The sequence below is a fragment of the Staurois parvus genome, unplaced genomic scaffold (genome assembly GCF_062004578.1).
Source record: "Staurois parvus isolate SC_StPar_1 unplaced genomic scaffold, SC_StPar_1.0 ptg000233l, whole genome shotgun sequence".
Lineage (NCBI taxonomy): Eukaryota > Metazoa > Chordata > Amphibia > Anura > Ranidae > Staurois > Staurois parvus.
The window spans coordinates 1,925,382-1,946,051 of NW_028318029.1; the positions used below are offsets into that span (position 1 = coordinate 1,925,382).

The window sequence follows — 20,670 nt, forward strand, 5'->3', positions numbered from 1 at the left end:
TACTGCAGGTAGGTACGTAGCCATCCACTCTTGCTCACTCCCAAGATGGACTAAGCTATGGACTGTGGGATTTGTAGTGTGCAGAGAGCAGAACATTTGACCACAATTAGCATGCGCTGCCCCAACAGTGAGGGGGAAAAGGTGAGATTCAAGAGCTCACAGATGTTACAGACAGAAAGTCCCAGTAAGGAACAATTTCATGAAAAATAGATCACAGCGTCATTAAGGAGTACATGTATATGGATTATTTTGGGAGAATAAAGATATTATTCAGTGTCACATTAACGGTTACCTACTAGGGCTTACAAGCATACAATACAAAATATTTTAGGCAACTTTAAACACCAAGCTACACCTTAAGCAGAAACAAGTTCTGTTTCTAGAAAATCTTTACACTTGCCTAAGCTTTACTGGTATTAAATGTGTTTTTTGGCTTAGAACTTTACTATTCCCTGCAGTGACAGAGTTTTTAAGACTCGCTGTCACTCCTGCAAATGGATTCCAGCTTTGCCACAATATAGCACTTCACAGTTCCTATTAGCAGGAAAATGCACTAGCATCCCCAGACTGATGCATTTGTTTAACTTGGTTAACCCCCGGCTAATAAAACTTGCTTCTTTAATAAATGTTTGTGGACTCCAGCGTAACATGCATTCAAATTCTAACTGACTTCCTTTCCACCTTGAGAGAAAGGTGTAGCATTTAGGAAACTCGTGCATAAGAGCTGTAGACAATTATGTGAAAGGATGCAGAGGCTCAGGATTAAGAGGGATTAGGTATTAAAGAAAAGATCACTGAAAATAAATCAGTGTGAATGTTACATCATGGGACTGCAATGTCATTAATTAGCCCTTGGAGTGGACAGGGAAAGATTACCCTCTCTAGCTGCTGTTGGTGATAAGAGTAATAAGAACATAGTTGTGGTATACATTTAGGGTAAACTGCTCTTCCTTTTTGAATCTTTTCTTTCCAGGATATAAATTGATGTGGCAGGTGACTTCTACATATAGGTAAACATGTAGAGAAATAAGGACAGTCTACTTCTTTAGAGCCTTTCAGAATTTAAAAAACAAAAAAGTATTTTTCTTCAATGGTAAACATAAAATCCACAAATGCATGCTAGCATTTAAAGTGAACGTGTATGGCTGCTAAAATACTGAACCTATAGTGTTAGCCCATATGTGATAACATAAACAAGTAGCACATATCAACAGTCAGCATTAATGATGGCATCTGAAGACCTAAGAAACCAAATATACCGATAGCACATCTTTGAAAACTGCCACTTGCACAAACATAGGCATGCCCCCCCCCCCCCCCCACATTTGACAGTCCTTGGACCTGTAATGCGTTACAAAAAACAAACTACAAGTAGAACTCTGTACTAGGAAAGGTATATTCCTTTTATTGATGAGTTGTACACATATGTGCTTTTTAATGTTTATGTAATAAATATAACAAAGTTTTTAAATTGAATTCATATTTGTGAAGTTGTTGCTCTTTAGAGGTACATAAATATATAGGTGGGTCACCCTAGAACACCCTTTTTTCTCTTTAGTGTTTTTTTTTCTCTGAAAAGTCTTAAACCTGGTACACGTTGGCCACAAATTGGCCAGTGCAAAAGAAACCAGCCAAACACTGTGTGTACAGCAGCCTGTCCAGCTTCTGTTGAACAGGCATGCTGGAAAAAAAACAGCCAATCGGCATTCCGATCAGCACTTGCAACCAATGACTGCGAGAGCTGGCTGGTGTGTTCTGGCAGGGGCTGGCAGTCCGGGGGTCAGAACACAATAGCTCAGCACGGAGATCGCTGTACTAACATCACATAGACAGTGAGTCCGCTGAGTTGAACGAAAAAAACTGCCTGTGTGTACAAAGCTTAAAAAACTGGCCATGCATGGCTCAAATTTTTTGGTTCAGTCAGCGACGGATCAAGGTGGAAGCGTGAATCTTCCCCACTGTGTCATTGTATTCTGACAACAGGAGTCAGCTGCACTCCTCCACTGTCAGAATGCACTGATCAGTGCTGCAGCCTATTGGCTGCCGCACTGATTGAACTAAAATTTTCCAGCAAGCCTGTTCGAGAGCAGTCGATCAATAGATTGACTGTTCTTGAACAGGACTCGCTATAGATGAATCAAAATGAGGCCAGGCTCTGCTGAATCAAAATTTGGCCAGTCCCTGCTGAACCGGCCAAATTTTGATCCATCTATATCCAGCTTTAGGCAACCTACCAAATATCTGCCATACAAATATCAACATATAAATATATAAACTATTAGTAATGGGAATTTTAGCCTTCATAGTTCATTTCTGTGCTGCAATAATGGAAAGATTGCTGAAAACGGTTATAATTCGGACAGTTATTATGTTATTACAATAAACTTTGTAGCATAAGAAGAGAGACAGTGCAAAAACTATAGTGTAGTACAATGAATGAATGAGTGTAGTGCAATGAATGTAAACACTTTATTAATAACAAGGTATCCTATACTATGGTTTGTGCACTGTTTCTCTCCCTCCCCTCTTGTTGTGCTCACACAGATGATGTTTCCCCTCCACAGTATGCATGAGTAGACCCCATCTTAGTGCTGGCTCTGAATGTCTAGTCCTGGACTACTCACTTTTGTTGATCTATGGTGACTAATGTTTACATTGTGCTTTGATTTATTCCTCATCACCATTAGTTTGGATTCATTAGGCAGTTGCTATATGTTTGTTAGTTTATTACTTTTTTAAATATCATTTAGACTTGGATTAAGTGCTGTGTTGCTGTGTGCCTCAAGGTGCTGGGGTGGTTGTCATAAAACGTGTTAGCCTGCATGTTTCAAATGCAGTTCAAAAACGGACTACCTCTCTTTTGAAAAATGAAATACAACGTACTATGATTTTTTTTATTAGCTATTGATATCCATTTTATATATATATATATATTAGTTATATATTCTATAGTTACCACTTTTGAACCTATATTGTATGGACCGAAGGATACTTGAAAACAAAGAGGACCTAAATCCCTAATAAAAGGATGCTGGAAAAGATGAACTGTGAGGAGTGAAGACAGACCGTATTAACCGTAGACTCCAGAAATGTCAGCATGGGCTACACGGCTATAAAATGATTGAAAGGCAAGATGTCATTTCAGACACATAATTCCCCTGCACAGCAGATACTATTTGAGGAAAGCTGGTGTATTTACTGAACCTTTCTACCCATTTAATAATGTTATTTGTCAAAAGGACACTTGCCCATTACGGTCAAATGACAAAAGTTTAAAGAAGATACATATATGGCAGTAATGACAATGCAAGAAAAAAAAAACCTCACCTACTATTAAGGAAATCATTTTTCCACGATACATTATCATGTGTAGGTGCGCATTGCTGTGGGGAAATCATTGTTTGTTATTCAAATTGCCTCCACTGGTCTATGACTGTACCTGTTTACATATTAATTATATACTGTACTGCAATTCAATAATGAAGACCACAGTTTCAATTAAAAGGCAATCTAAAGTTAATAATTCAGTATTTGGTGGACTCTTGTATGATATAAAAGCTCCTTATCTCTCTGAGGCTCTAGATGTGATATCTATTGCTAGTTTCTGGGGCATCCCTCTAAATTCTTCATTAACCACTTCAATACTGGGTACTTTCCCTTCCTTCCTGCCCAGGCCAATATTCAGCTTTCAGCACTCTCACAGTTTGAATGACAATTGCGCAGTCGTACAACACTGTACCCAAACTAAGTTTTTATAATTTTTCACGCAACTAGAGCTTTCTTTTGGTGGTATTTGATCACCACTGGGTTTTTTCTTTTTTGTTAAACCAAAAAAAGGACATTTTTGAAAAAAAAAAAGTTTTTCTTTGATTCTTTTTTAAAATTTAGCGAATAAATAATTGTTGTTTATAAATTTAGGTAAAAATTCTACATTTCTTTGGTGAAACTAACAAAAATAAGTGCATATTATTTTGTCTGTAGGAAGGTTATATAGCAGGGGTGTCAAACTGGGGCCCTCCAGGTGTTGCGACCTACAAGTCCCATTATGCCTCTAGCTTTGGAAGTCATGCTTGTAACTGTCAATCTTGCAATTCCTCATGGAACTTGTAGTTTAGCAACAGCTGGAAGGTCACCAGTTTGACACCCGTTTTATAGAGTCAGTTCCAAAGCCTGCCCATCTTGTCTGGTCAAAAGCAAATCAAAAGGCTTGTATTAATAATAGGAGATGGGCGAGAGGCATAAGCTACCATTGTTCACAATAAAATGTTTCATACACGGATCAAATTTGATCTGATTCCTGCAGAATTGGCTAAAATGCAACCCTGTCAACATTACGCAGCTCAGCAAAAGTCCGTTTTTCAAATGACTTTTGTTGAAGGAGCTGGGTGGAACATTCAGGCGTTGATAAGGTGTTTTGACAGCTGTGTGTACTGGCTGTCAGAATATAATAGTCAGCACTACAGATTTGTCTATCCACGATGTGGAACAAGAAAAATCTTAATGTGTGTGGCCATCTTTAGACCATCTAAGACCATAGAGTTTGACCTTTTCTGAGAGGAAAGTGCCGTCTGCCATAGCTATTTTCTCATTCTACAAATATTAATAACCTGGCCATCGTCTGATTCCTAATGCTTCAATAGCCTGCATCACTAATCTAGAAAAAGAATAGAGACAAAGTCCTCTGACTTTATTACTGTTCTACGTACTATTTCTAGGTTAGTGAGTCAAAGTTTAGCAATGTTTGCTTCCAAGTCTTATCTTCAGCTGGTATGTTTGTAAGTAAATGTGAACATAGTAAGATCCTAATGTATGAGCCCACAGTAAAAGGTTGAAGTGGTACTAAAGGCAAAATCAAAAGGACGTACAGTATAGAATGCAGTCTGCCACTAGCATTAAAGTTGAGCTCTACAATCCCTTTCTTTAAATGGTCTGAGGTCCCTCTCCGGTGTCAGCATCTTCTACCATTCTTCTTCCTGGTGGTGGGATGTGACATCTTCATCAACTAGCATGGGATGATGTCAATCCTGTGTATACGCAAGAGTTCATGTTTCTTTTGCAATAAAGAACCTGCCTGCTCCCAGTTTTTCAACTGAAGACTTTAGTTAACAAAGCAGTGTTTCTTTTTCTGAGCCCTTGTAACTTTGTGTTTTTTAACCTATTGATCCTGTTGGCATTTTTAAACTATCTTTAAAAGATCAAACTGACCAGCAAAAGTGGCATTAGAGGGTTGGGAGAAACCACTGACAGCAGTGACTTACAATGGTCAGTTTTTATTTCTTTATCCCAAAAGGAAAAATACAGTTTCTTAAAATTGTTAGGTGGAGTCATGCTTTAATTTGTTAGTTACTGTGCTGCTGATCCAAGGGAGTCTCTATTACCCCTCCATGGGTAGAGTTGCCTAAGCCTAGCACAGTTCTGTGTGTCGCGTTTGCATGTGCACAGCAGCCCCTTCATTTGAAAGGGCTGTTGTACATGCATTTCCTGCAAAAAAAAGTCCCTGAACCTTTTTTTAAAATGCAGCCACAGTGTTTTTTAGTGTGTGGGAGCATGTGGGGGTGCAAAAAGCAGCGTTTTGTTTGTACATCTCCATGCGGGTGTGGGAACACGTGTGATTTGAACACACTCACACAGATGTGAACCTAGCCTGAAACAGGAACTGTGTTACTGGCCTGATCACTGGATGAAATAAAGGAAATAGGACCTAAACTCTGAAAACTAACACATACAGCACATATAAGGATTGGTAACCTGCAATATATCACATTTTGGGTTTGGATACACTTTAACCACTTCCCGTCCAGCCCATGTATATAAACAGCCAGATAGGAGCAGTGCAGGGTCGGGTGGCCGTTTATAAACGTCCTCCCGCTTCCCTGCCTGTGCGCGCTCCCTGGGAGAGTGCAGCTCCACAATCCTGTGCCCGCTGTGACCAGAGGACACAGCGGAACACCAATCGCTGTGCAGGACCTCTGTGTGAGGTCCCGATCATGTGATCACTGATTGACCAATCAGTGATCACATGAATAGTAGTAAGCAAGATGTCACTTCTGACATCATTGCTTACTACTAGTGAAATCTGTGAATGATCACAAAGGTAACATGGTACAAGGCTATTCACAACAGCCTTGCACCATGTGACAAGCTGTGACCAATCACAGCTCACACAGTATTTCTCAATGGCTGCAAGAATGCAGCCAGAGAGAAGGAGAATTGATTGCTTTTACAGCCTTTATGGGTGTAGAAGCAATCAGTGTAAAAAAAAAAATCTTCATCACCCCCTACAAGCAGTACAGTGTCACTATGGTGACACTGTACTGCTAGGGTGACAGTATGTTAAAAAAAAATAATAATAATAATATAAAAAAAAAAAAAGTGTCAAAAAAAGTTAGAAAAAATGTAATTTTTGGTTATAAACTAATTAGTATTATTTTATTTTTGCTAAAAAGATAGCTGAATACATTTTGGCTAAGATTTATGAAGACATTTTATTTATTTGCAAAATTTTATAAGAAAAACACAATTTTTTCAAAATGTTTGGACTTTTTCATTTATATAGCAAAAAAATAAAAATCCCAGTGGTGAATAAATACCACCAAAATAAAGTTTTATCTGTCTCAAAAAAATGCTAAAAAATAATATGGGTACAGTGTTGCATGGCCGCGCAATTGTCATTCAAAGTGTGATAGCTCTGAAAGCTGAAAATTGGCCTGGACAGGAAGGGGGTGCAAGTGTCCAGACTTGAAGTGCTTAAGCAGAGTAGAATGTATCATTTAATCCAACAGTTACTTTTGGTTAATATTATACTATAGGACTTTTTTTTATAAAATGATTGAGCCTGGGTTCACACGGATTCGGTGGGAAATTTGCAGTAGTTTCTGTGCGAATTCCGCACCGCATCACAATCACACCCAATTCATGCGAACCACTGCGGGTATGTTAACAACACCCCGAAATCGGTCCACAAAAAGTGGTGCGATGTGCAGAATTGGATCGCATAGGTGTGAATACCCATGTGATCCGATTCTAGTGCAGACAAAAAAAGGGTCCTGCACCTTTTTGATGCGGATGTGTTGCGATTTGAGCCAAATGTATGGCTCAAATTGCACTGCACAGAATTTGCATGTAATTTGCACAGGAATGCGGTTCGGTTCTGGTACAAATCACATGCGATGTACCACACCGCACAAGTGTGATCCCAGGCTGAAGCTGATCTAACATTATGTAGCACTTACTAAACTATCTCTAATCCTTTGCCCCTGTTCTCTTTTCGAATAGAGCATAAGGCCTTTTGCTGTTTACCACACAACAGCATTATTAAGTGTAAGAGTTATTTGAATGTTACTACCACAGAGCAAATACATTAACCAAAAACAAAAACCTTACTGAAGGGCCGGGTGAAAAAAGTATTTTTACTTTGGTGGTACTGAAATGTTGGCCTAAAAATGTGTGTTCACATAGGGGCCCTTTTGGTGACCATGCCTGCCGCTGCCCCAAGTCACTCACTGACACATGCACAGGCATTCAGTCCTATGTGGAGCATGTAATTCAATCTATACAACGCACTTTTCCTCTATACTTTCGTGCTGCATTCCTATTCAGCAGACAGCATAACAAATCACACAGTTGCATTGCTATTCAGCTTCACAGTTCTAACACGACTTTACTTCAGCCCGTAATCTGTTGCCCCACGATCTTGGCATTCGCTGCAGCTTCCTTCCGCTTCTCCTGTCTTCGAGTCACCCAGGTCTTTATATTGTTTTTCTTCAGAGACTTTACAGTCTGTAGAAGATCCTACTCTGCAGGTGGAGCATAACCTTCACAACTGAGATAAGCACCGCAGAAGAAAGGAGATACCTTGTGCAGCAGGTTTAGTTCAACTTAAAAGCACATAAAAACATTAGAATCTACCCAACAGCATATTTGATGTGTTTTGTCAGTTGACTTTATTTCCCATTGGGAACCAGAGTTGCTGAGGGGAAGACAAAGAAGAGAGAGAGCCAGGTCTGGGTCTAAGAAAGGGAAACCAGATTAGGACAATATACTGCCAATGTGGTTAGACCTGCCAAAATATCGGTCTACAGGCTCATGTACACGGGACGTTTGGAGAACACTTCTGAACGCTGAAAATTGACAGCAGGAAAACGCAGGTTAAAAACGTTTGTTTTGCCGTGTTTGCATACCGCGTTTGCGTTGAGAAGCATTTTTTAAAGATACGCACAGGAGATCCTCCTAAATGTCCAGAATGCACTGAAAAGTGGTAAATTATTAACTATTTCAGACTGCTTCAGAGAAATACACACAGTAGAAGCAGACACAGCAGTATGTGTTGAGATAATTAGGTGTGAGTTGCTCATTAACATTTCTTTTGTTTCCAAGGGTGGGAAAGGTGTCTACTGGAATGAGTCATTAAGGTCACCTGGCAAGGGGTCTTCATGAGGAATTTGAGGTGTGAATGGGCATTAACATATCTTTTATTTCCAAGGGTGGGAGAGATCTGAGGTATGAATTGGTCATTACAATGTGTGACAAGCTTGGTAGGAACATCCTGTTAAGTGTTTTGTCCATCTGAGCACCTTGAAACACTTTATATGCATTTTTCATGATCTAAAAAGGTTCTGGACAGCATCGGGAACTGGAAGAGTTAAAAAAAATTTCAAACGCTTATAAAGGCGATTTACCGCGTTTAGCTGAAATGCTGATAGAATCGACGTATGAACGCAAGTTTGTTGTGTTAAAAAAACTACTGTAAACTCAACTGCTTGTAAACGACTGAAAATGAAGATGTGTACATGGACACATAGGAAAACATTAGGGTGTGTTCGGGGGCTGCTGAAAATAACGCTGAACAGCTCCTAAACGTGAGTTTACCAGCTGCAGTATACATGAGCCCTAAGAATGTGGTGAGCACAACAGGTGACTGGCAATAGTAAAGCCGTTTTAAACATGTGAAGTTGAATGGTGGTGCAGCTGTGTAATTCATTATATTGTGCTATGCAGAGCATTCTTTGTAGACTCCACCTTCTGTTCACATCTCTAAAGTAGCCTTAACCAACCTTAACAACACAGCCACATACAGGGCCTCTAACGCTGGATAGGTTACTTTTATTTCAAATGTTTTTATTGAAAGATTTTAACACAATACAAAATAATATATATATCAGTACGGTTCACAATCAAACATATACATACTTAGATGAAGAAGCAAGAGAAAAACCCCACCAATTGGTCGGGGGTACATGAACAATTAGCCAGTGTTTCAACGTGTCATTTATTCAGTGTGAGCCGTTAGGTATTAAAGAAAACGTTATATAAGTTGGAACGGGGTGGGGGGGAAGAGAAACGTTTGGGGGGGGGCACCAGTCTAGGACATAGGGTCGCAGTGTTATTCACTTGTGAGTGTGTTATCATTTTATAGAGCAATTGGGGTTATGTAGCCATAGGGACCATTGTTTATTAAATATGTGATGGGAAGAGTTATTATTAAAGGCTGATCTTCTTTCCATGTCACATTGGAAGTTCAGGTCCGTTATAAGGGCAGAGAGAGAGAAGGGGTTTTGGAAGAGTTCCAAAGTTTAGTGATGTTGAATTTGGCGGCTGCTAATATATGGATAATTATAGTACGGGATGTGTTGCTGAATTTTGGATAGGTTACTTTTAAAAGAAATCTTAGGATATTTAGCCTTTTGCTTGTTAAGCACTCTCAAACCTGCAATACTGTTGATGCATATCAATAGTATTGTCATTCACCAGTTTATCCCTTATTTCCTTTTTGGTACTTTTAGTTTCTTTACCCACTTTGTATGATCCATCCATTTGGTATATTTATTACAATTACCATCCACGTTATGTCTGGTTTATCAGACAACTTCTGAACACTGTAGTTTGTCTGGGTTTGACTCTTTCACTCACATATTTATTCCTTATTTATTAAGCAGGAAATGTGCCAACATAAAAACTCACTAGCTACATCAATAACATTCAGGTGGTTCCTAGTACAAACTATTATAACAGTTCAAAATGTTACAAATATTTTGATAGGCTAACATTTAAATTGTCCATAATTGTTGTCCAGTGCAAAACCTACATTACATTATGCCTCAATACATCTTTTCTGAAGGAAAAAATATATAAGCTGTCAACTGTTTCAATTGCTTTCTATAAGCTAGCAGCTTGTTTATCTCCAGGAATCCTCTGTAATGAACACATTTACATTCCAGAACACGCATGACTCACAAGTTATTGGGGTCTATGGAGGGTTAACACATCATATTCTGTTGGGTTTCACTTTAATACAATATCAAGGGATAAACACAAAATGACAGCAAACTATATATGAGGCACCAGTGATATTCTAGTGTGTTGTCACAGTATTAATACTCACTATATTGTTAAAATGTGTTTCTACCTTGCACATATTCATCCACAGGGACTACTGTAAGACTGGGGGGAAACATGGCATTAAATAACACAAGGAGATATCTTTTTTAAACTAAGCTAGTTCTAGTAGATATTAAAAGAGAAGTATAGGCCTTTTTTAATATCCTACTTACTTAGGTGAATGCAGCATCGAACTGATGCTTCATCTGTCCCCCACCGACTCTAAGAATGAGAACTGAGCGATCAGCGGTGACTGTCAGTCACTGCTGTCTGCTTTGCCCCCCCCCCGGTGCTTACTGGGCTGTGGAAGGGGCGGAAGCGGCTAGCTCAGGCTCTCAGCGGCTTGCTGAGAGGCTGAGCCGGGTGCCGGTCCTTGGTGAATCCCAACCATATGGTCAGGATCTTTTCCCAGCCCGGACTGGTGAATGATGTCAGAAACAACAGACTTTAGCCCACTGTCAGCTGAAAATGGTTTACAGAAGTGCAGAACGAACTGCACTCCTTTGATTCACAGGAGAAGTAGAGCCAAATGAGCTTTGGCTGTACGTTTCCTTTAACTACTAGGTCACCAAGTAAAGAAATATGAGTTTTATTGTACTTGACTGGAAAGCTCTGATTACTTGATACCGACCCTTGCTGCACTTCACTGTCTGCATATACAAAGTTATAACATACAAACTGTATATTGTAATGTACAAGTGGTGTAGAATGGACACACCGACAAATGTAAAATCCAAAACCTATCAGTGCAACACATAGGGGTTGATTTACTAAAGGCAAATAGGCTGTGCAATGCAGGTGCACTTGGAAGTGCACTAAAAGTGCAGTTGCTCTAAATCCGAGGGGAACATGCAAGCAAAAAAAAAAAACAACTGTATTTTTGCTTGCACATGATTGAATGAAAGAAATCAGCAGAGTTTCACCTCATTTCAGATCTTCCCCTGGGATCTAAAGCAACTGCTTTGCAGTGCACAGCATATTTGCCTTTAGTAAATCAACCCCATAATCTGATTCTATTTATAAGATTCATAGGAAGATTGAAATAGTTAGATGTCAGTCAGTGATATTTGTTCAGTCTCTACACGTTGATCACTCCTGGAGGCATTTTGAGTCTCAGATCAGCAACACTCCAAACCTCATTATTAATATAGTGTTCAGAAAGGAGGTGGCTGGGTATGATTGTGTTGTACCCTGTGCATTGATAATGCTACGTATGTTTAGTGCAGAGCCTTACTCAATCTTGCTGTTTAGATGGTAGTGCACATGCACAGATCTTGTGAAAAAGATACTCCCAAGGAGGCTGCACAGATGACAGTGGGGTGGAGTGGATAGAGCCTGATGGAGAACTGAGAGACTGACTGTTGATTCAAATTCCACCCACTACCATGCACTGTCATTCACAGGCAGGCTTCACCCACCCAACAGGCACAGCAGTTGTGAAACTGAGTTGTCAGGTGGGTGAAACCTGTCAGAGAACTCTGATAAACTAGTTCCTCGTCAGGTCCTCCCTGCCTGTGATTGACAGTGGATGGCATTGGGCAGTTGGTCTAAAAAGTGGTGGTAATAAGATCTACCTGATAATAAGATGGTGGTAACAAGATCTACATGTGTCTGTAATTGTACCAAAACTGGTGCAAGGCTTTAGGGCACAGGCCATGTTAGGAGCCATACAACCATAAAATTGACATTACTGCTTTACTGAATACCTCTGCATATGTATTTACATAGCTAGGCTGTTGGAATACTGCACAAGAGTTAGATATTCATTCCTGCAGCTCTGAAATTTGGAATATATATATATAACAGCTATAACAGCTTCAATTCCTCTGGGAAGGCTGTCCACAAGGTTTAGGAGTGTGTCTATGGGAATGTTTGACCATTCTTCCCAGACCACATTTGTGAGGTCAGGCACTGATGTCGGAAGAGAAGGCCTGGTTTGCAGTCTCCACCTCTAATTCATCCCAAAGGTGTTCTATCAGCTTGAGGTCAGAACTCTGTGCAGGCCAGACAAGTTCCTCCACCTGAACTCGCTCATCCATGTCTTTATGGACTTTGCTTTGTACACTGCTGCGCAGTCATGTTTGAACAGGAAGGGGCCATCCCCAAACAGTTCCCACAAAGTAGAGGGAGGGAGCATGAAATTGTCCTAAATGTCTTCGTATGCTGACACCTTAAGAGTTTGCTTCACTGGAACAAAGGGGCCAATTCCAACCCCTATAAAACAACCCCACACCATAATACCCCCTCCACCAAACTTTACACTTGACACAATGCAGTCAGGCATGTACCATTCTCCCGGTAACCACCAAACCTGGATTGCCAGACAGCGAAGCATGATTAAGCACTCCACAGAACACATCTCCACTGCTCTAGAGTCCAGTGGCGGTGTGCTTTACATTACTGCATCTGATGCGTGGCATTGCACTTGGTGGTGTAAGGCTTGGATGCAGCTGCTCGGCCATAGAAACCCATTCCTTGAAGCCCTCTACGCACTTTGGTTTTGCTAATCTGAGGTCTTTAGTTATTGGCTCTGCACACAGTTGGCGACTTCTGCGCTTCAGCATGACCCTGCTCCATCATTTTACGTGGCTTACCACTTCGTGGCTAAGTTGCTTTTGTTCCCAGTTGCTTCCCCTTTGTTATAATACCACTAACAGTTGACCATGGAATATTTACTTACATGGTTTACACATATCAGATCTTTTTTTATATGAAACTTCCGGTCCGCAAGTAACCGGCAATAATGTCCCTAGGCTCCGCCTCACAAGTTACGCCACGTTTGGTGACGTAACGTGTTGGGCGGAGCCTAGTGTCATCATTGCCAGTTACTTGCGGACCGGAAGTTTCATGCAGAAAAACTATCTGACATGTGTAAACCATGTGAGTGTTACTCTGGAATACATTTTAATTTGAAATAAACGGTATTATGCTATGGGAGCTGTCCCCTTTTCATCCTACATATGGAGTATAAGCTGAGAAGAGTTCTGAGTATTGTCTCATCTAAGGGGGTGCCTGTCATCAGCTCTTTGCCGCCATTCGGAGCAACCTTGGTGGAATTACTTTTCTTGGTCAACCTATATTAATTTATAGGTCCACTGTATGAGGTGAGCGGCCATCTATATATTTAGGTGGAGGTGCACAAAGTCAAGGTGGAGCACTGTCTTTGAAAAGCTTTAGCATTGTGGTGCACATCGTATAGAGCAAGCACTTTACAACCAATATATATACACACACACATATACACACTGTGTATTTATACTTCTAAGTACATATATACTTTTTTTCACATGTGTATATGGTGTGTGTGTATATATATATATATACACCCTGTTCCAAATTATTATGCAAATGATATTTTTCTCATTTATCTACATAATTGATGTAAATAACAGTCAGCATAATTCTCATGTTATCAACTATTAAGAGTAGAATTCAAATTTTATTGAACAAACCTCCTAATGATAACAGTATTTTTTTAAACATAAAACACTTACAATGCACTGTTTCAAATTATTACGCACAGTAAGTTTCAAAACACTTTATAGGTTGTAAAGAACTGAAAATTGTCATTTGTTGTGTTTGCAGCATATTTACTGAAATCAAAAGTGATTTCAATCAAACTTTTAACAACATTTTAACTTTTTAAACATTTTAACAGGTCACGTTACATTTTAACATAGGACCCCTTATTTGATAGCAGCTTCACAAGTCTTGCATCCATTGAACTTGTGAATTTTTGGACAGTTTCTGCTTGAATTTGTTTGCAAGATGTCAGAATAGCCTCCCAGAGCTGCTGTTTGGATGTAATCTGCCTCCCACCCTCATAGATCTTTTGCTTGAGGATGCTCCAAAGCTTCTCAATAGGATTAAGGTCAGGGGAGGATGGAGGCCACACCATGACTTTCTCTCCTTTTATCCCCATAGCAGCTATTGATGCAGAGGTATTCTTTGCAGCATGAGATGGTGCATTGTCATGCATGAAGATGATTTTATTACAGAAAGCGTAGTTCTTCCTTCTGTACCAGGGAAGAAAGTGGTCAGTCATAAACTCAACATACTTTGCAGAGGTCATCTTTACACCTTCGGGGACTCTAAAGGGGCCGACCAGCTCTGTTCCCATGATTCCGGCCCAAAACATGACCACCACCGCCTTGCTGACGTCGCAGCCTTGTTGGAACTGGGTGGCCGTCCACCAACCATCCACTACTCCATCCATCTGGACCATCCAGGGTTGCACGGCACTCATCAGTGAACAGGACTGTTTGAACATTAGTCTTCATGTATTTTTCTGCCCAATGCAGCCGTTTCTGCTTGTGAGTATTGGTTAGTGGTGGCCGAATAGAAGGTTTATGCACAGTTGCAAGACTCTGGAGGACTCTACACCTTGATCTTCGTGGGACTCCAGAGGCACCAGCAGCTTCAGATATCTGTTTGCTGCTATGTAATGGTATTTTAGCCACTGCTCTCTTGATCCGATGCATGGATTTGGCAGAAATCTTCCTCAATGTGCCTTTATCTGCAAGAACCCGTCTGTGCTCTGAATCAGCCACAAATCTCTTAATAGTGCGATGATCACGCTTAAGTTTTCATGAAATATCTAATGTTTTCATACCTCGTCCAAGGCTTTGAACTATTTCACTCTTTCCGGCAGCAGAGAGATCCTTTTTCTTCCCCATATTGCTTGAAAATGGCGCTCTGCTTAATAATGTGGAACACGGTCCTTTAGTAGTTTTTCCTTAAATTGGGCTCACCTGCCAATCTAATTATCACAGGTGTCCGAGATTGTTTTCAGTGATCAAAAGAGCCCTGACACACAATGCTATCCATGAGTTACACTGAAAAACAAAATATTTAATCTTTGTGACACAAATAGAATTTGCATAATAATTTGGAACAGGGTGTGTATATATATATATATATATATATATATATATACACGGTATATATATATATATATATATATACAATGTTTTCATAAACACAGATTCCAATAGAACTGCAACATCTGAGGATCTGCTTTCCTCATATGCATTTATATGAGGATGCCTGATGCAGATCAAGTGAAGCAGCAGATTCTGTTCCTCTGACAAGATGATAAATGCAAATTCCATCCTATAATTTATGTGCATGCAGTTCCTGAAACTTCTGCACTTTCCTATCTAATCTCTCCCAAAAGCAATTCAATATTAAGTTTGTAATTATTTGTGCCGCAAAATTACATTTCGTGACACTCCGGTATTGTGTAGAAATAGCGGCGCTTAAAAACATAACAGAAAAAAAAGTGTAAGCAGGAACTCAAATTGTGTATCGCTCAGAAATGTGGTGATTTATCTTAACTTTCACAATAATTATAGCAGAGAATCTGTGGCCATACAGCCTTGAATGTACTCTAAACGAAGAAGAGATGAAATTTTAATTAGGCCTCCAAGCTGAATTTCTGACACCCTCTAACATTACCTGATATGTGTAATTAATATAATTTTCAATCTCATTAAACAGTTCATGTCGACAATTGTATTCCTGGCTAGTCTTAGTTACCTTGCCTGTCTTAGTTTTCAAACTAGAAAGCCCCTGGGATAACTTAGCAACAAACAATATCAAGTATGCACACAGGTATCTTTAGTCACAGCAAGAAGCACAAAGGAAAGTCAACTGTACATCTATATTTATTATTTTAGATCATTTGATCTGACTGCTTAAATAGCTTGATCTAACTGCTTCACAAAGATTTACTGGAGTCCAGATGGCTTCACTGTCCTGTGCCCACTGAGCCAAAGAGCAGCATTATGAGCTCTTACTAGGCCCTGGAGAATAACACACTTCCAGCTGTCATGCCATGCTCCGGGAGCCCATTCAGTTTTCTTGTGTTTATCTACATAAAATAATATCAGAGGGTGTTTGAAATTCCAGGATTCCCCATATAAAGCAAGCAAAACACAAGAGTGTTAAAAATTAGTATGCTAACGAATTTAGAAATTAAACCTAAACAGTGGAGTCAATGAATTTTCTGTTTACAATGAATCAGATTGTATTTTGTCAGAGTTTCAGCACTTGTTAAATTTTAGGTTTAAATAAATTATTCTGCATGCCTACAAGAAATGATAATCCATTGTGTAAAACAGGTTAAAAGAGCAGGTAAAATTACCTAGGGAACCCAGGAACACATATATAGGTGAATCTGTTTCTTAAAAATATACATTTTTCAGGATTTGCATTTTCTTTGGAAGGCGGAAGGTGACCAGAGGGCACATATTAGTACTTCTAGATAGGTACTAGGACAAGCTGATGATTGTTGTTTCCTCTGCTTAACTGGAGAACTATTGGGAAAATCAAATTAAGCTTACTGCTTAACAGAGAGCTCCAATTGTTAGTAGTGCTTGCTCAGTATGTTTAAGTGCTTCTAATTCTACCCTCTGTATCAAAGTAACCTGGGAAGGTTCTGGATGTATAGGTGTAACTCATACAGAACACAGTATGAATGTTAATGCCTCTCCAGCCAATCTCAGGGAGTGTAGTCCTGAAGAATGCTGGGAGAAGGTATTTATTCTTTTGGCTTACTGAGCTCTAAGTCCTTCCTAGAGAGGATTGCACCAGCCTAGGGGAAGGCAAGCTGCCTCTCCAGGCACCTGCTGCCATGCAGCCTCAGGTGGGCGACCTGAGAGCCTGAAGTAAGATAGAGAAATACCTTGGTTCTTCAGTGAGCTGACTGAGAGGAGCTGTCTGCCAAAGATCTGTCTGGTATCACTGGAGGGCATCGTTTGGAAGATTGGAAGGAGGCTACCATTCTGTCTTTGGGCCTTGTGAGTACAGACACTGTGGGATATTAGGGACTCTGTGTGCTTTGCTACCCCTCTGGTGCATTATATTCAGCGTGGGTGATGCTGGCTAGTGTGCTGAAGAGCAATGCCCATTTGACCACTCTCTGATATTGGGACTTTGCTCAAGGCTGCTACTTAAGGAAGTTCTGTCCTCAGCTGTATATAGTTCTATTCCTGGAGTATCCAACTAAATTTCCCAACCCTATGCAAGTTCTCCAATAATAACGCTACAAAAACAATAACCCTAGACTAATCATTGGAGACAACATGCGAAAGTGTGTGTATCTGGCTGTCAAACTACTTTGTGCCTGGCTGCAGGGCAAAGATAGTGAAGACCTGGACAATAACTATAGGGACATCTGCTGGGGTAGTGCCACAGTACATTGATGTTCTACTTCTGAAAACCAGTGCCAGAGAACTACTGCAAATGTTATCAGTGCTGACACCAATCATTTATACTGTATATTATGCAATACTATGTGTCTGGCACTGTCACAACACATATTATGTTTTGACACAGCAATAATGTTCAACATTTCTAAATGTCCTTAACCATTAAACCTAAATTCGTCAATCTCACTCCTTAAGCTATGATTCTATATTATTACTTTAAAGGTTAACCAAACTCAAGAACACATATTTAATATATTGGAGCTTATGTAGCAAATAAATGAATAAACCTCCCAATAATGCTATTACTAGGCTGCTGCTAGAGGGAGCTAATGATTTGTACTGGGACTTCAGGAAACCAACAAGAGCACATTAAACTCGGAATGAGCAAGTGTTTTCTGTCCCCACTTGATACAGTCACACTTGGTTTCTGTTGTCTTAGTTCATTGCTTTCTGTTTGTCATGACACTTTCTCTGTTTAGTATCCTAATATCCCATGTAGCCTGTGCTGCCACTATAAAGAAAGTAATTATCTGTATAGTGTGATTAATTTCTGTGTATTACATTTAACTCAGAATGAGCAAGTGAGCACATGTGTTTTCTGTTCTCCTCTTGATACAAAAACTGCAGGCTCCATCTTTGTCATACCTCGCACAGATGTGGTTATTTTATTAGTTTTCTTGTTTCAGGCTAAGAATATTTTCAGCAAGTACAGAAAAATACTTGATAATCTTGTCAGAAATGCTATGTCCTTGTCACCTGTAAGCTGATCTTAAAGCATAAAAAAATTGTGTCTATCTCCTTTAAACGTCTAATTTCCTTATCCCCCATAACAGGGATGAACAAAGGCAGCCTAGGTCGCAATCATCGCAGCCCCCATAGATACAGTGGAGGAGTGAGAGTAGCAACCCAGGAACAGGAAGTGTGTTATTCACAGGATTACCAGAGGAATTTAAAGGAAAAAAAGCCTGAAAACTGATAAAGCCACCACATCTATGGACTGCTATGGGCTGCAATATATAAATCTGGGTTTTTGTTTTAGATAGGCTTTGACTTGTGGAGTTTATTCAGATGAGGTTCAATATTTTACACCTATGTTCCCTAGTGCAGAAGAGGCAAGGGAAAATTTCTCAAATTACCTTTCTGCAATGCAAATCAAGTTTAGTTCATAAAAATTGTAATGACAGGCATTGTAAAGCAGAATGGCTAAAAGTTACACAGCGGTTTTATTGTGACCTTGGTTTACATTAACTGCCATGCCTTTGGGAATCACAAACTTAAAAGAGATATATTGCAGCTTTCAGTTTTAAACAGGTTTGCTCAATTTAGGCTTGACAAAGGGGGGCGCACATTGTAGTTAGTGTGACAAGACGTGATAGGGTCAGGACACAAATTACTTCAATAATTGTGAAGTGAATGTTTTGCTGTGCAAAGATAGATTTTGATTGATTTGATGTGCCCTGACTTTTATTTGTAAAGGTTTATTTTTTATCTGACATCTTTATTTATCTCAAGTTTATCAGTGAATTTAGCATGCTCCAGTTGAGATATGACTTAAAAGGTTTTGAAATTACAGTTCAAACACAGCAACAAAGTGGCTTTAACTTTTAATGTTTGCTGTCACCAGCATGGAAAATTTTTAGAACTCTGGGGCTATCTTGGATGCTGCAGATTGCCGGCTTTCCCAAGCACTTCTGAAGAATTTATTTTACATAATATGGAATTGTAAAGCACACATGTTGCTGATGCATATGTTTGCATGCATTTGTTTCTTTAATGAGCTTTCTGTAATGCTTCATTATTCTGATTCTCCAAAATTATAGAATAAATGTTTGTTAATAATGAATTACACTAGTAAACTCGGAATGTCATCCTCATATTATGAGAAAGCGCAAAGAGCAAGCTCTGAACATACAGTATTTTTACCTTTACTAGTGAACAAAACATATTCTGTCCACTCGGGCTGCCTTAGCCCTTGAATATTTGTACACCAGCATGAACTGAGCAATGCAATCAAGATGCTCATAAACCAACCCCCAATTCAATGAAAAAACTACAGCAGTCAAATGAGTCCTAAAAATAGTGTGAATATTTCTGGACCATTTAGGACTAATACAGTCAGACATATTAATGAACCATGTTATTCAGCGATATCTATTGATGGGATAAGAACATGATCAATTAAGTGTCAAATGGCAAATACGATACGATTAGGTTTATGAATTTCAGATAAAGATCTTGACTTGTGAGGTATAGATCAAACCACACCATTTCATTCTGACTCTATATTGCAATTAACCTTTAAATCAAAATAGTTATTGCACGGTATAAATATCCTCACACAACTGTCAGATGATATAGCTGCTGGACAAAGGAATATTGCCTTGTGGGGTAAGTCGCAGTGATTACCTTATTACCCACCCCCTTGCTGGTAATAGAGGAAGATATGTACATTACAGGCCTATAACACCCATTTAATAACCAAACATGCCCAACAGTGGCTCAAAACGAAGAAAAAAATCCCATAATTTTATAAAATACCTGGCAAGTCAAACTTCGATTCTGTTCTAAATACATTTTTTACGATATTTACTTTATGACTGCCAAAAAGAGTCTATGAGAATTTGGGTCATATGTACCTTCTCCAAGATGGTGGACAGCAGGGAGAAGTATGGTTTGCATGTCATTTCCTAGACTGAATACTCCAGAAAAGTCTGCACTGATTTCCTGTCAATCACTAATTCTGTTGTCAAAGTTAGGCATTGCCAACTACCAATAAACTAGAGGTTGGTCAATCAGTGATGACAACTAGTTTAGATAAATGCAACGCCAACAATCCAGCTGGCAAGATCACTAGGTATTTTCATATTTTTAAAGGGAGCATGAAGACAAATAGTATGGGCAGTGATAATGTCCAGTCTAGTTAATATTAAATTTCTGCTTTGCCCAAAGTTCCCCTTTACAAAATCCAGCTAGAAATTGTCTGAACACAGACCCGTCTATGCATTCTAACGTTAATAGCAACCTTTTTAGATTGCAACATCTGGCTGGAATATCTGGCTCAGAAAAAAAAGAGCTGCTTTAC

At 39.4% G+C, this 20,670-nt stretch overlaps 1 protein-coding gene across 4 annotated transcripts in view; it reads right to left on the reverse strand.

Annotated features, from left to right (window-relative positions):
• The window catches only part of FGF14 (fibroblast growth factor 14), a 705,563-nt gene that overhangs the window by 78,149 nt on the left and 606,744 nt on the right, over positions 1-20,670 (reverse strand). The gene's annotated exons all lie outside the window — the stretch shown is intronic.